The sequence below is a fragment of the Cornus florida genome, unplaced genomic scaffold, assembly GCF_030987335.1.
Source record: "Cornus florida cultivar Cherokee Brave unplaced genomic scaffold, ASM3098733v1 CherokeeBrave_3.0.0_Hap2_Chr01, whole genome shotgun sequence".
NCBI classification, from domain to species: Eukaryota; Viridiplantae; Streptophyta; class Magnoliopsida; order Cornales; family Cornaceae; genus Cornus; species Cornus florida.
In genome coordinates, this window is record NW_026775571.1 from 105,810,049 (window position 1) to 105,824,762 (window position 14,714).

Sequence of the window (14,714 nt, forward strand, 5' to 3'; positions counted from 1 at the left end):
TTGAATTTATTTAATTATTCATCAAAATCCCAATTTGGTATTGATATGAATTTTCTTGGTTTAAGCCTGTTTGATTTTGGGTGTAAAATGAGTTTTAAGCTGTTGTTCAGTTGGGAAATGACTTGCTTAATGAATCATATTGCACTAGAAATGATTTGGGGGTTTCAATGTGTGATTGAACAATAATAGGGTTTGGTTTCTATTTAATTTTTCTTCAATCCTTCTCTATAGCTAAAATAAGAGTTTTCTTGAAGGAACAATTATTTATCTTTATCAGAATTGTATTTACAAATTTTTGGTTGCAAGGCATGTTAGGCGTTTGCTCTATTGACAACCCAATTTCATGTTCTCTGTATATATTACAAGAAGTTGCTAGTAATATTATTTTATTACCTCTGAACACAAAGAATTGTCCTTCACTTTAATCTCTTGAAAGCTTTGACAAAATTAATTCTTAATTGTTGTTGAATAGGTTTTATTATTTTGTAATCACAAATGGGTCTCTTTTTTTCCCTTCTCTTTTTGGCATGGAAAGAATTACTGAGGCACAAGTTTTTTAGTTGGCCGGACACCATCGGAACAGTAATAATGAGGTCTATTAGCTTTGAAAGAGAAGATGAATAATTGACCTTGAGAACAATTTTGCAATGCTGATGGGTATGATAAATATAGAGAGAGAAATAATAGAATATATATATTTTTATAGAAACACCCATTATATAGAGAGAGAAAAAGCCTTTGGGGGAGAGAATAAATAAGAGCAAAATTTTTTAAATGGAAATTATATATATAGAGAAAGAGTTATTAGAGAGGAGAGAGAAAATATATTAAATGTTAAATGTAGATAGTGTATTTTTAGAGAGAAAAATATAGAAATAGGGGTATTGTATATATTATATATAAAAATGAGGGAGAAATGAGTGAGGGGTAATTTGGGAAGTGCAAAAGGGTAGAGTTGGTATTAAAGAGGATTTTTTGGTCACATGACCCGCACATGCCACTTTTTAATGTTAGAAGTCCTTATTTGCTCAGTTTACATATTACAGGGGTGGGATTTGAACACAAGGGGTGTTATTTGCACACTTTTGAAACTACAGGGGTGTTTTTTGCACTTCACCCGATGCAAAAGTCAACTAAATCAATTACTTAAGTTCAATATTCAACATAAAGATGCCAAAGCCATCTAAATCAAGTACTTAAGTTCAACAGTGAACAATCAATATACTAATATAAAGATGCAAAAGTCAACTAATGAGATAAAACTAAAACAAACACAGACATGATCACTTCTTCCTTAGAAGACAACACCAACGAATCTAAATATCATACTCGTCATCAATAAGCATAACATCATCTTGATCGTCACTAAAGGATTCATAATTCTCAGAATCGTCTTTTATCTCATCTGAATCTGCCTCATCTTCAATCTCATCCTCATCCACAAGTCGAATTGAAGAACTTCCTACTGCCTTTGTTGGTAGCCGTAAACTAGATTTTGATCTAGACCGGTACCTGCTATCCTCTCCAACACCAACAACACTAGCAACATCACCCCACGCCTAGGAATCATCTTCAAAGACTAGATCATCTTCTGCATCAGAATCATCCATCCTCCCCATCAACCACTCATTGCTCTCATCAATGTCATCGAGTAAAATGGGATCATGAGTGTCACGCATATTATATCGACGCCTCAATGTCCTATTATATTTGATGAACACTAAATCATTCAAAGTTGTTTGAGCGAGCCTATTTCTTTTCTTGTTATGAAGCTGCAATAAATTCAACTTTAACTAGTAAGTATAAAAAATTAAAAATTTAGGCTTCAACAATTAAATTACAAACCTAGTTAGTAGATAGTATATACTTACATGCTCAAACATGCTCCAATTTCAAAAACAAGTAGAAGAATTGCAAGTAAGGCTTAAAACCTTTATGGCAAACTTTTGGAGATGTTTTGTTGACTTGCCATAAGCTTCCCACCAATTGGCTATTAAAAAAAATTAGAAATGATGTTTAACAACTTTATCTTCATCTTTGTATCGACTTTATTGTCAAAATAATTAAAAAATTAGATATACTAACTTAATATAGTTTACCACTTTACCTGGTCCTCGTATACATCTCTGTCTAATAGCAAATGGATTACCAAATAGGCCCTCAGCTTTAGATTATAAGGACAGCTCCTCAGTAATTTTGTCTTGCTCTTTGATGTCCGGGACTAACCTTGCAATGCATTTATACAAACCTTTTGCAATTTCTTCATCTTCTTCAATATTCGGATTTGAATAAAAGAACTTTGGGTTCAAATAATAACCTGCTGCGTGCAAAGGGCGATGAAGTTGAACATTCCACCTTCTATCAATGATTTAAAAAATTTCCTTGTACTTCTCTTCTATTTTCGTAAATGATTTTGCAATGCTTTTTTAGCCCTATCTATAGCCTCATAAATGTATCCCATGGGAGGCTTTCTCTCGCCATCAACTAATCTCAAAACTGGAACAAGAGGACCGGAATCCTTAAGGCTAAAGACAATGGTATTCCAAAGGGAAGGCATCAAAATATAAGAAGTAACTCTTTTACTGGCTTGCTCTTTCACCCATTTACTGCTACTCCATTCTTCCGAAGTAAACATCTTTCTCAAGTTATTCTTTTGCTTGTGAATACTTGATAATGTGATGAAAGAGCAAATCGAGTCTTAGCGGGCCTAAGCAACTCCCTTTTGTGAGTAAAAAATCTCATAATGTTCAACAACTTTGGACGCATATAAATATAACTATTCAACTCCACTGCCCTCTTCAATGTTCTAGAGATGGCCAGTATTTTCCCAATGTCTTCCAAGATCAAGTCTAAGCAATGAGCAGCATATGGTGTCCAATACAAATGTGGGTGTGCGGTCTCTAACATCCTCCCTATTTGAAACCAAACGGAAAAAAAATGATATAAAGAGAATGAGTAAATCAAAATTGATTTGAATTATATATTTGTAAATAATATAAACTCTAAAAGTATATAAAACATTGAACATTCTTACCGGCATACTTATTGCTTGATTCACTAACTGTGATGACTTGGACAACATTTGCTACTCCAATGTACTTCACAAATTTATTAAGTCAGTCAAACATCTTTTCACCATCATTTGAAAAAGAAGAAGTATCTATCGATTCAATAAACATGGTTCCCATTGGACTATTTACTAGGAAATTAATCAATGTTCTCCCTCTCTTGTCTGTCCACCCATCTGCCATTAATGAACATCCAAAATTTGACCACTCCTCTCTATGGTCATTCATCGAAGCGTTGGTATTATCCAATTCCTTCCTAAGCAAAGGAACTCTTATGATAACTAGGTGGTTTCATGCTAGGACCATATTGTCCAAATGTTTTAAAAGCCTCGGCAAAGCATCATACTTAACAGCATTGAATGCAATTCCTGCATTATACATCCAACTTGCGAAAGCAGCACACGCTCTTCCTCTCAACTCTTTCTTGCATGCATCATTAATGGTTGTCTGTTTTCCCCCCTCCTTTCTATTTTGTACCATAGTTTCCGGTCTGGGAGTGAAATATAAATCAATCGGCCCCTTTTGCTTTTGCCTCTTTGCGGAATTGACACTAGCACTAGCTGCACTAGCTACCCTTTTTCCCCGATTGCTAACTTCCTCAACGTCTTCCTCATCCTCTCCATCAATGAAATTAATGTAATCATTCGGTAACAAATTCATTTAATCTTTTTCTTCCTTTCTCTTACTCGTGTACTCTTTGATTTCTTCTCTAACACTAACTGGGCATCTTGTGCATGCACTCACATTCCTATACCCTCCAGCTAAGTGTTGCTTAGCCCGATAAAGACCTCCTTTTATAACTTTTGCACAAAAGTTACAAGCGACAGCATTTGTATATTTCGGATTCCCCAAATGTGAGTAATTCCATGCCGGATCCTTTCTTGCACCTTCACTTGGCATCTTTTAAAGTACAAACTACATTCAAATTCAAGATAACAAAATAAATTCAGAACATCACACTATCACAGCAAACATGTCAATGTCAAAGCAAGACTAGCAAGTAAGCAACAACATTTCAATTTCAAAGCAATATTAGCATGTTAATTTCCCAGCACCATTAGCATGTTTATTTCAAGAGCATATAAACTAAGAACTGGTAAACAGATATTTCAGAAAAACAAAATAATCAGCAAATTGGATTTCAGAAAAAGAAGTTCAGAGAAACAGATTTCTTTTTAAAAAAAAACTGAGCTTCTAGTTCCCGCTGAAGAAGAAGAAGAGTAGCAACAAAAAAAGAAAAGAAAAAAAGAGACAGATTTCAGTAAAAGAAGAAGAAGAAGGAGAAGAGTAGCAACTAAAAAAAAAATAGAGCTTCTACTTCCAGATGAAGAAGAATAGTATATAAAAAAAAAAAAACCCAGAGATTTCAGAAAGAAGAAGAAGAAGAATAAAAAAAATCAAGTGCAAGTTGCGCAACCCAAGAAAAAAAAGATTTCTGCCGAAGAAGAAGAAGGAGAGAGAAAAAGAGAGAGAGAAAAGAAGAGAGAAGAAGAAGAGAACTTACCTGATACCTTCAATCGCAATAGATGAGCAAAGATGAGATCATGAGAGAGAGGGGACTTCAATCGCAGTCGCAATTCGCAAGCCCTAGCCTTTTTCTATTTATTCATTTTCCCTTTTGTTTTGGGTCAACTTGGTCAAACAATTAAGTGTCAACCGGCTGTAATAAGTTATATAAGGCATATACCTTTTTAGTTTACTGTGGTAACCTGCAATAATAAGTAAACATAGCATTTTAAAGGATTTTTAATAAGGCGCGCCTTTGAATCGCCTTGTGCTCCTTGCCTCTGCATCAGATGTGCATGCCTCATCAAAAGGGCCTCGCCTGACCTCCCTACAGGCACTATTCATGCTCCTGTAGGCGCCTTACGCCTCTGGCGCGCGCCTCCGTCGCCTTTGACAACTATGGGTAAGATAAATCAATTTTCCTACCAAGTGCTGATACTGCACGGGATCAGAAAGGAGATCTCTAGACTCAATCGAGATTTTCATATTAGGATCCATATAAGTGGAAGCAGGTTTACACCCAAGCGTACCCGTGTCTCGAAGAAGATCCAAGACATACTTCCTTTGCGATAAAGAGATACGCTGCTTAGATCTAGCAACCTCAATTCCCAAGAAATATCTGAGTTGCCCAAGGTCTTTCACATCAAAAGCTTTAGCCAATTGAAGCTTTACTTAAGCAATCCCAGGGATGACATTGCCAGTAATGATGATATCATCAACATAGACAAGAAGAATGATAAAACATGCATGGTCAGAATGGCATCTAACAAACTCCATGGATAGAATTACATCACTGAAGCGGCTGAACCAAGCTCTGGGAGATTGTTTTAACCAATACAAAGGCTTCCGCAATCGACAGACCTTTCCAGTATACTCCCTTTCAGCCCGAAAACTGGGTGGAGGATCCATATAAATAGTCTCAAGAAGATCACCGTTAAGGAAAACATTTTTCACATCAAGCTAATGAAGAGGCCAATTGTGAGAGGCAACCAGGAGACAAGCAAACGAACTGAGGTCAATTTAGCCACTGGAGCGAAGGTGTCATTAAGGTTTTTACCAGGAATCTGAGTAAACCCTTTGGCCACCAAATGGTCTAGTGTACTTTATCTTTGGCACGTCATACTCCAGCACAGCGGGTTACTAGAAGATAAAGTATGTTGAACCGAGGATAAAGTGTCCTTTTGGCTACTAGAATCAGTCATAGTACCAAAAGAAGGCTGGTCCACACGTCAAAACAGGAGGAAAGAGAAAAAGACAAGGCCGGAAAAATCAGCGCTTTCCTCCAAATATGTTGCCAAACAAACACCGGCAGCCCACAAAGGAAAAAAAAACACTAGAAGGACCCTTAGGTCATAAAAAACTTAAGGGAATTCTCCTAAACAAGGAGTAAAAAAGAGAGGGTTACTCGAGGGGTCCGGCGCAAGGGCTAGGAGGAGATAGAGGTGCGCCGGAGGTAGGGGAAAATGGAGAGAGATGGTGGCGGCGTTGGGGAGGAAGATGGGGAGGTGAATGTTTTTGTTTTGCTTTGATACCAAAAAGAAGAAGTTTTGGGTTTTGGCTTACTCAAACCGAGAGCCAAGAGCTATATTTATATACAAGAATGGGATACAAAGACAGGAAACCAAATCAAAGAAAAACAGGAAATATGCCAAAATCTACGTGATCCTATGATTATGGGGATCTTATCTACGTGATCCCATGATAATAGAGATATTACATAAAATATCTAATAAAAGGCTGAAAACAACTAATAAAAATAATAATAATACATATATTTCAACAATTACGGACATGTAAACTAGAAGGGAGGTAACTGTAGGTACCCAAAACACATGTGTAATCTACCCAATTTGTTATTAGTTATACTCCCTCAGTCCCATATTAGTAGTCCGTCATCCCTTTTTAGAATTTCCCAAATTAGTTGTCCCATTTGAAAAGTTAAAGCAAAATAAATGTTATCTTTCTATAATTACCCTTTTAGTTTTAAAAAAATTTCAACTTATACATATTTAAACTTAAAAGGACAACTTGGTAATATTAATAGGGGACAATGCATTTATTGCATGTCCCCTTAAAAAGTTATAATATCAAAAGAGGAACAACTACTATGGGATATAAAAGTTATTGTTAACTTACCAAGTTTTCTTATTGACCAAAGTGGTTTTGTGGTTTAAACAATGTGGTCTATTCTTCTTTACTCGAAAGGATAAACTACCTGCTTTATTAATTTTGATTTGGTGACTTGGTTCTTTTAAATTTATTCCCTGGAGCAGTCCTTCTCTTTCTATTATTAGTCTACATTTTTTAAATATTTTTTGGGGAGTTGTTGGTACTTTGTAGGCTTTTTAAGGGACTAGATTTTGTGCTGTTATCATTCCAGATCTTGCTGGAGCATGAGATAGCCAATTCTTTGTTTATACTGATATATGATGCAGCCAAGGTGTAAATTGACATGTAGCCCGAGAAATTGACAGATATAACCATTATAACAGAATTCATTCCTCTTTATAGTCTTCTCAATACCCTTTCCTTTTCCTGTTGAGCAAATGGTTTTTATATGAAGATTGAATGTGCAATACTGAAAATTGATGGCGGTTGCCCAGTTGAGCATTTTTAGTATGATACTATATATTCTATATAATTCATCTGCATTTTAGCTTCATTGTAAAATTTTCATGTTTGTTTTATTTTGTAGAAGATTAACTAGTGAATTTTTTATCTAAGAAATTCTATCTTTTCTAGGAAAAACTGAAGGAGAAAAAACCTACTCTGACTGATTCACTTACCCAAACTCTCCAAGCAATGCACAAGTCTGGGTGTTTAACTCTTGCTGACATTGTTGAAGGCGGGTTTTACTATCTTCTTAATTCTGGAATCCTATGCACTTATTATTTGGAAAATAGTTTTTGCATGATTTCCTCTCTAGATGATCTGTATGGTTTTGTAATTTGTCATTCTACATTCAGTTATTTTCTAGAAGTAATTCTTTTACATTTGCATATCACTTAGTCTATTTTTGTTTTTCAAAACCCTAAAGATCAGAATTGTGAATGCATGAGCTAGTGTTTAATACTTGTAGAGTTTGTTTTTGTGTTGTGAGTATGATTTTATTTTTGTTGCTCTGTTGCCCTTACTCATGTAGCATAGAAGTTTAGAATAAGTCTTTTATGGGGAATCTTGAAGAATTGAATCCCTTTCCCTGCTTTCCCCCAATGATTTATTTTTCAATTCATTTTCTTGTTCTTTAAGTTCAAAGCCTCTGTGTGTGTGTGCGTGTGTCTATATATATATATATATATATATATATATATATATATATCTTCCTTTGGTAACTTAGAATTTCTTTAATATTGGAGAAAGTTTTTATTCGGAAACCACAGGTTCTTCAAAGCAAAACAAAGGTTTAAACTTTAAAGCAAAACATAGTAGAATAAGCTACAAAAAAACGTGCTTCATAGGATAGATGTCTTTGGTGTAATTCTCCAATGCATTAACTTAGCTTGGCACTCTGATGATCTGTTTGGTCGATCTAGAAATTAGATAGACTGCAGTACTTATTTATTGCAATATAGAATTTTTTCTGCGGGAGTGAGAGTTCCTCCAGGGCCCTGAATTATATTCTTAATCCAGTAGTTCACATAAATCACTCAACTTGTGAATGGTAGTCTAACTTGTTGCGTTTTCTTCTTTTAGGCACGTCAACATCCCACATATAATGGCTGTGGCAGTATATCCTCTCTTTAACCCCCAATGCCCAAGTGAACTGTTACACCAAGAGAACATGGGGTCTATTTGAAATACCCCTAGGCTAGATTTTGCATGTATTAGTAACAAGTGACAGAGGGATTTTGCTGAAACTTTTTTGATATCTGTCCAATGCAAGCTTTGATTAATTAATTTATCCCCATCCCCCTCTTAACTGATTACTAATCACATAGAAGTTTGTTTCAAACTCGACACAAGCATTCCTTTTTAACAACCAGACCTTGGAAATAGTTTCATTCGACTAATACGAACCAGAAAAAACAATAACCTGTAGAATAAGCAAATTAACAATGAATAAAGAAGTAGCCAACAACCTTTATTCCCTCCTTGCACGAGGCACAAGATTCAGATAGAGGGCATACAGAGTTACAAGTGTTCTTATTCACAAGTTAATCCCTTTTTGGAGACCATAAGATCAGCCAAGGTTCTACTTTTGGGAGGCATTCTTGAGAACTTCTGGAGGTTTGAAGCCAACCTTATCTTGATTATCAAGGAGATCGAGCGAAAAGACTTTGGAAGAAGGCTGTAGAAGGAATCGAGGTTGGGTTACATTTTTATACCCCGAAAGAAATAATAAATATTAAAAATTTATGACTAACTAAAGTGATTCAGGTGTTTTTGGAGGTTTTTGTGGTCCATTGTCCTATTAGACAGACTATCCTGTCTAAGAAGCCTTCTGTCACTTGTCATTCTCCTATTGGCAGGATATATTGGGTTACTTTGTCTGTCTTATCTGTCCTGATTGAAATGAAACCAAATGGATGTACAAGAATGTAATTTCATTGCTTTCAGATAATATCATGCAATTGTTTGATTAAACTCAATGGGAATTGGAAGTTATTCCCAATTAGTGCTTTTGATATCTCATTATAGCTCCTTACTGTTTCATTTTCCTTCATCTTTTCTTTATTTATTTGAATAAGAAGTCCAAAACCTCTTTGTTTTACAAACGGGAAAATCTGATCCATAAGTTCTTTGTTCCCTCGGTTGGTTGTGTAATGCCCAAACAAAAGGAACCACAAACAATGAAAGTTACTTGAACCACCATTCAACTAATACAAACAGGAAACAACAATAACCTGTAGAATAAGCAAATTAAAAATGAATAAAGAAGTAGTCAACAACCCTTTATTCCCTCCTTGCACGAGGCACAAGATTCAGATAGAGGGCACACTGAGTTACAAGTGTTCTTGTTCACAAGTTAATCCCTTTTTGGAGACCATAAGATCAGCCAAGGTTCTACTTTTGGGAGGCACTCTTGAGGACTACTGGAGGTTTGAAGCCAACCTTATCTTGATTATCAAGGAGATTGAGCGAAAAGACTTTGGAAGAAGGCTGTAGAAGGATTCGAGGTTGGGTTACATTTCTCTACCCTGAAGGAAGTAATAAATATTAAAAATTTATGACTAACTAAAGTTTTTCGAGGTTTCTGTGGTCCATTGTCCTATTAGTGTTTACTTTAAGAGAGAATCTATCAAAGAATAAAGTATAAGAAGAAAAAGAGAAGAAAGAGGATGAGAGAAAAGAGAGAGAGATGGGGAAAGAATGAAAGAATACTTTCATCCTTCCACCACATTATATTTATACTAATAAGTTTCAGAAATTACACATAAGCCCCAACATTATATAAGTAGTAACAAATAAGCCCTTGACAACAATTAGACTATCCTGTCTAAGAACCCTTTTGTCACTTGTCATTCTCCTATTAGCAGGATATATTGGGTTACTTTGCCTGTCTCATTTGTCCTGATTGAAATGAAACCAAATGGATGTACAATAATGTAATTTCATTGCTTTCAGATAATATCTTGCAATTGTTTGATTAAACTCAATAGGAATTGGAAGTTATTCCCGGCTAGTGCTTTTGATATCTCATTATAGCTCATTACTGTTTCATTTTCCTTCATCTTTTCTTTATTTATTTGAATAAGAAGTCCAAAACCTCTTTGTTTTACAAACGGGAAAATCTGATCCATAAGTTTTTTGTTCCCTCGGTTGGTTGTATAATGCCCAAACAAAAGAAACCACAAATAATTTTGCAGGGACAACTGAGACCTATGGGTTCTGTTATATGGACTTGATATGTGTATCAAGTGCTCGGTCTATTCTTATTGTAGGACCTCCTTGAGCTCCAAATCATAGGATAAGTGGGGTTCATCTTAATGTGTCCAAAAGTTTGGTACGTATACAGTAGACATGTCATGTACATTCTAATATGTTAGGTTTTATAAAACTTCTATTGTATTAGTGAAAAAAGGGAGTACAACATGGTTTTACTATTCTTTAAGTTATACTCAATTATTATTGAAATTCAATAGGATGCAGTAAAAAGGGAGTTCTATATCTCTCATGATTAGGAAGCCCTTATTTGCTATCAAATTTTACCGTCACTAAATGTTGAGGATTGGACTTTGAGATGCCCCATTTGAGTTCAATTGTTGGACACATTTCTTATACTCGTACTAATGTTGTGTTGTGTTGACATTAGTATGCTAGGAGAGTTTATACAAAAATAAATAAATATTTTACATGCCTATGGGATGAAAGTTTTTGTCAATTAGAAAAAAGCTAAGAAAATGGCATTAACTTCCCACCAAAAAAAGAAAAAAAAAGAAAAGAAAAGAGAAGCCAAGAAAATACCTGTATGGAGGTACTTATTCCTTCCGTCTTTTCCTCTTCTACTCATTGTTGCATCTTGGGAACTGCTTCTATGGGAGGTGACGTATGCGGAAGCTATGAATCGTTCACAAGGAACAAGGGTTACTTTGAATCCACTAAGTAAGGTAACTTTGAATCCACAAGGTTGAAGAAAATTCGCAGAGAATTTGAAATATTATTGATAATTTGGATGAATGACCTGCTCTGCAGTACATATATTTATAATTAAGAAACCTAAAAGCATAAGAAACCCTAAAAACATAAGGAAACTAGAGCGTAAGGAAACTGCTCAAAAATCAACTTGCTCCAAAAATTCTGTAAAAATAAGGCAAGAAACTAATTGCTAAAAACTACTAAATATCAAAAAGGAAAGTAATTTGAATCTGTTTAGTCTTCTAATAAAAATCCCAAAATATTCAAAATTGGAAAAACGCAATTCCCGAGCCCTAAACGATTGAATTCGGCTGAAAAGCACTCTACCTCAGCAGCAGGTTCATCGAAATTGTTCCCAAAAAACTGTGTCAGCCCGCCCGTTTAACCTTTTGACGGTCCAAACGGGCTCCAAAATCATCAGCAATCTGGTCTACATCAGAAGGGGTTTTTGGGTTCATTTTCTCTTTTTTTTGGATCCATCCTGTTGAATATTTGATACTTATATGGCTGTGGTATATTGGGATTGCAGTGGCATATTGGGACTAGTTCCATAAGATATAATGGTTGGGTTTGATATAAATGATCGTATTTTTGTATGGGTAATATAATAATCGTATATTTTGATAGGTAATATAAATAGTTGTATTGATTTTCCCTCATTTGTTGTCTAACAATATGCAAGTGCAAAATGTGCTATATTCTGCTTTATTTATTTATTTTATGTTTTTAAGGTGTTAAGATGCATTATTTTTGCAAGTGGAAGTTCATATTTTGTTTAAATATCTGGGGGCTGTATATAAAAGGAAATTTTTTTCTTTGGATTTTGTACTTAGACTTGCTTTGTGATTGTTGTGAACCTTATACTTATTATGCTAAATTCCTTTTTATTGCAGATGCTAAGGCAGCAGTGAAAAATAAAATGCCACTTGTGCGCTCATTGACTTTAAACTGGGTCAAATATTGTATTGAGACAAGCAACAAGGCTGTTGTTCTCAAAACCCACAAGGACTATGTTCCAATTTGCATGGAGGTTAGTGAAATCCGTTCCATAAACACTGATTTGTGTAGGCATATTATTGTTGGATTTGAATGACTCAATTCATATGAACTGTGTGCCGAACCTGCCAACAATTTTCAATTGGTGGATTGGTGCTAGTCTTTCTCAGGGATATGCTCTTAAAACTCAGAGATTGAATTTTGGTGTTCCCATCAATCTCTAAAAATTATCACCTTAATCTAAAAGACTAAATAGATCGTTGATTTTAAAAGTTGGAACTTTTTCTCCCTAATTAGACTTTTCAGGTCAATTTATTGAATCACAGCTTTAACCTCAATTGATTTTGAATCACTTCCTGGTAGATTTTTGTAAGTCACAAGTATAGCCACATAATAAATACACTTCTATGTATTAATTCACATATTGAAAGCATTTTATAGATCTGTGTACTTGCATATATATATACAAGTACTGTTGGCCGTCCAGCATTTTAAAGTTGCTGTTCTGAAGGGCGTGATCTCTTTATCCATATGTTCTAGACTTTTGCTGTAAATTTTAAATTTGAAGCTGATTATTATTTTTTTATATTTTTATTTACTTATTTTGTTGTGTCATTTGTTAAAACAAATTCTGCATAGTGCCTCAATGATGGGACCCCAGAAGTGAGAGATACTGCTTTTTCTGCTTTGGCAGCCATAGCTAAGGTATTCTTTTTATTCATAATTCCATTTCCTCTTAAATATTTTCCATTTGTGTCTTATAACTTTGGCAACAATTGCTTTTTCCTTTATCGTTCGTTATCCTCTAGTTGGTTGGCATGAGGCCTTTAGAGAAGTCATTGGAGAAACTTGATGATGTTAGAAAAAAGAAGCTTTCAGAAATGATTGGGGGCTCTGGAGGTGCTTCAGTTGCTACAAGCTCAGGTTTGAAATTATTTCTAATGTTTTTATATTGGTATCACATTTGATCTGTTAGGGATTGTTCTTTCTCTGAAGTTCTCTGTTTTCATTTCTCATATTTATAATCATATGTCTGTTACAGTCCAAACATCTGGTGGAAGCGTTTCTTGTGTAAAGGTGGGTGTATTTGACACTTGCTGCTTTGTTTTTACTATTTTGGCTAAATTGGACTATGGTTTGGTGTGATGATGGCTTATTTTTCAACTTGCCTAAACTATAGAAATGTTTTTCTTAGGAAGCACTTCCAGTTTGAAGGCTATAGCATGTTGATTTTGGGAATTTTTTTTAAAAAAAGAACAAGTTAATTTTATCCTACACTAATGGCCGTAAACTTTGTAATGTTCTCGCTTTGACAATTCTTGTCTATAAAGTAAGGGGCAATGAATTGTTAAAACTCAAAATGGGTCTGGACATGTTGATGTAGAGAGAAAATGCAGTATAAGATAGAGTGGTTAACCATGAGCAAGTTTTTCTGGTCCATGGAAGTTGCACATCTCTGGCCTGAGAAAACTCAAGCTTCAAGTTTTGTCCGGTGTTCTCCTTAATCATTACATTGGAACATGCCTCATTTGATATGCCTCACAGATTATAATTTTTTTTATCAATATTTATTTATTTATTTTTATAATAATGTTAGTATGTTATTCTCAGTACTTTTTTGTTTTCATTTGTTTAGCTGAGCAGAGATGGAGAACTATGGAAAAAAGAAAGAGGCAGTCACAAAGAGTACTTATAAATTGCCTGGATAATATAAGAATCAATAAAAAGCGAAAAGATGGATTAAAGATGTATAATCATTGCAGAGGAATCTTTCAATAGTAAACTGATCTTTCTGCCCTTCTGCTTGTTCTGGCTTCTAGTTAACCCGAAGGGTCATAACACATATTACCGGCTATCCTAGTTGGCTGTTAACATATCACCTACTGTTTCATTGAAACCTAAGATGCTTCTGCCACTTTAGAATGATTTGTTGTGCTTCTTTAACATACTTGTTCACCACCTGATAATACCTCCATGAATTCTTCATCGTTTTGTTTTGAATCAATGTTTCAAAAGATGGTGCTATCTCCATTCATCACCATTGGAATGTTTTTCAGCATGACTCCCACCTCTCTTTTTTCTGTTTTTGTTGCTGTTGGTTCTTTAATTATGCACGTTGGATGCTTTAACTATCTATAATTTCTTAATCTATTCATCGACTAATTTTGTATTGGGTGACCAGTAAATGTTTGTTTTCTTTTCTCATTTTTGGTGGGCAAACATGTTATTGGTTAAAAGAAATCCAAAGTTCTCCTTTTCGTTTCTTTGAACTTTGGGAAAAGAAGTAAAAGTTACATGTGGCAGAATATGAAATTTCCGAGTCTCATTTTGGTGCATAAATGTGTTTGAAACAATTGCATCATTTTGAATTCGTACTTGCTGGGTGTACTTCAACCTATTTACATTTTTGTGCTTAGATCACAACTTTAATACAACATACTTGACAAATTTTACAGGCTTCAGAAGGATCATATGAGAGAAAGTCAGCAGCAAGCATGCTTATCGGGAAGAAGCCTATTCATGCAGCTGTGAGTATTGTGTTTTATAGTTCTTTACTAGGGTATTCTT

General features: G+C 34.9%; 1 pseudogene; it reads left to right on the top strand.

Moving 5' to 3' along the window:
- The window catches only part of LOC132311930 (protein MOR1-like), a 47,560-nt pseudogene that overhangs the window by 19,952 nt on the left and 12,894 nt on the right, over positions 1-14,714 (top strand).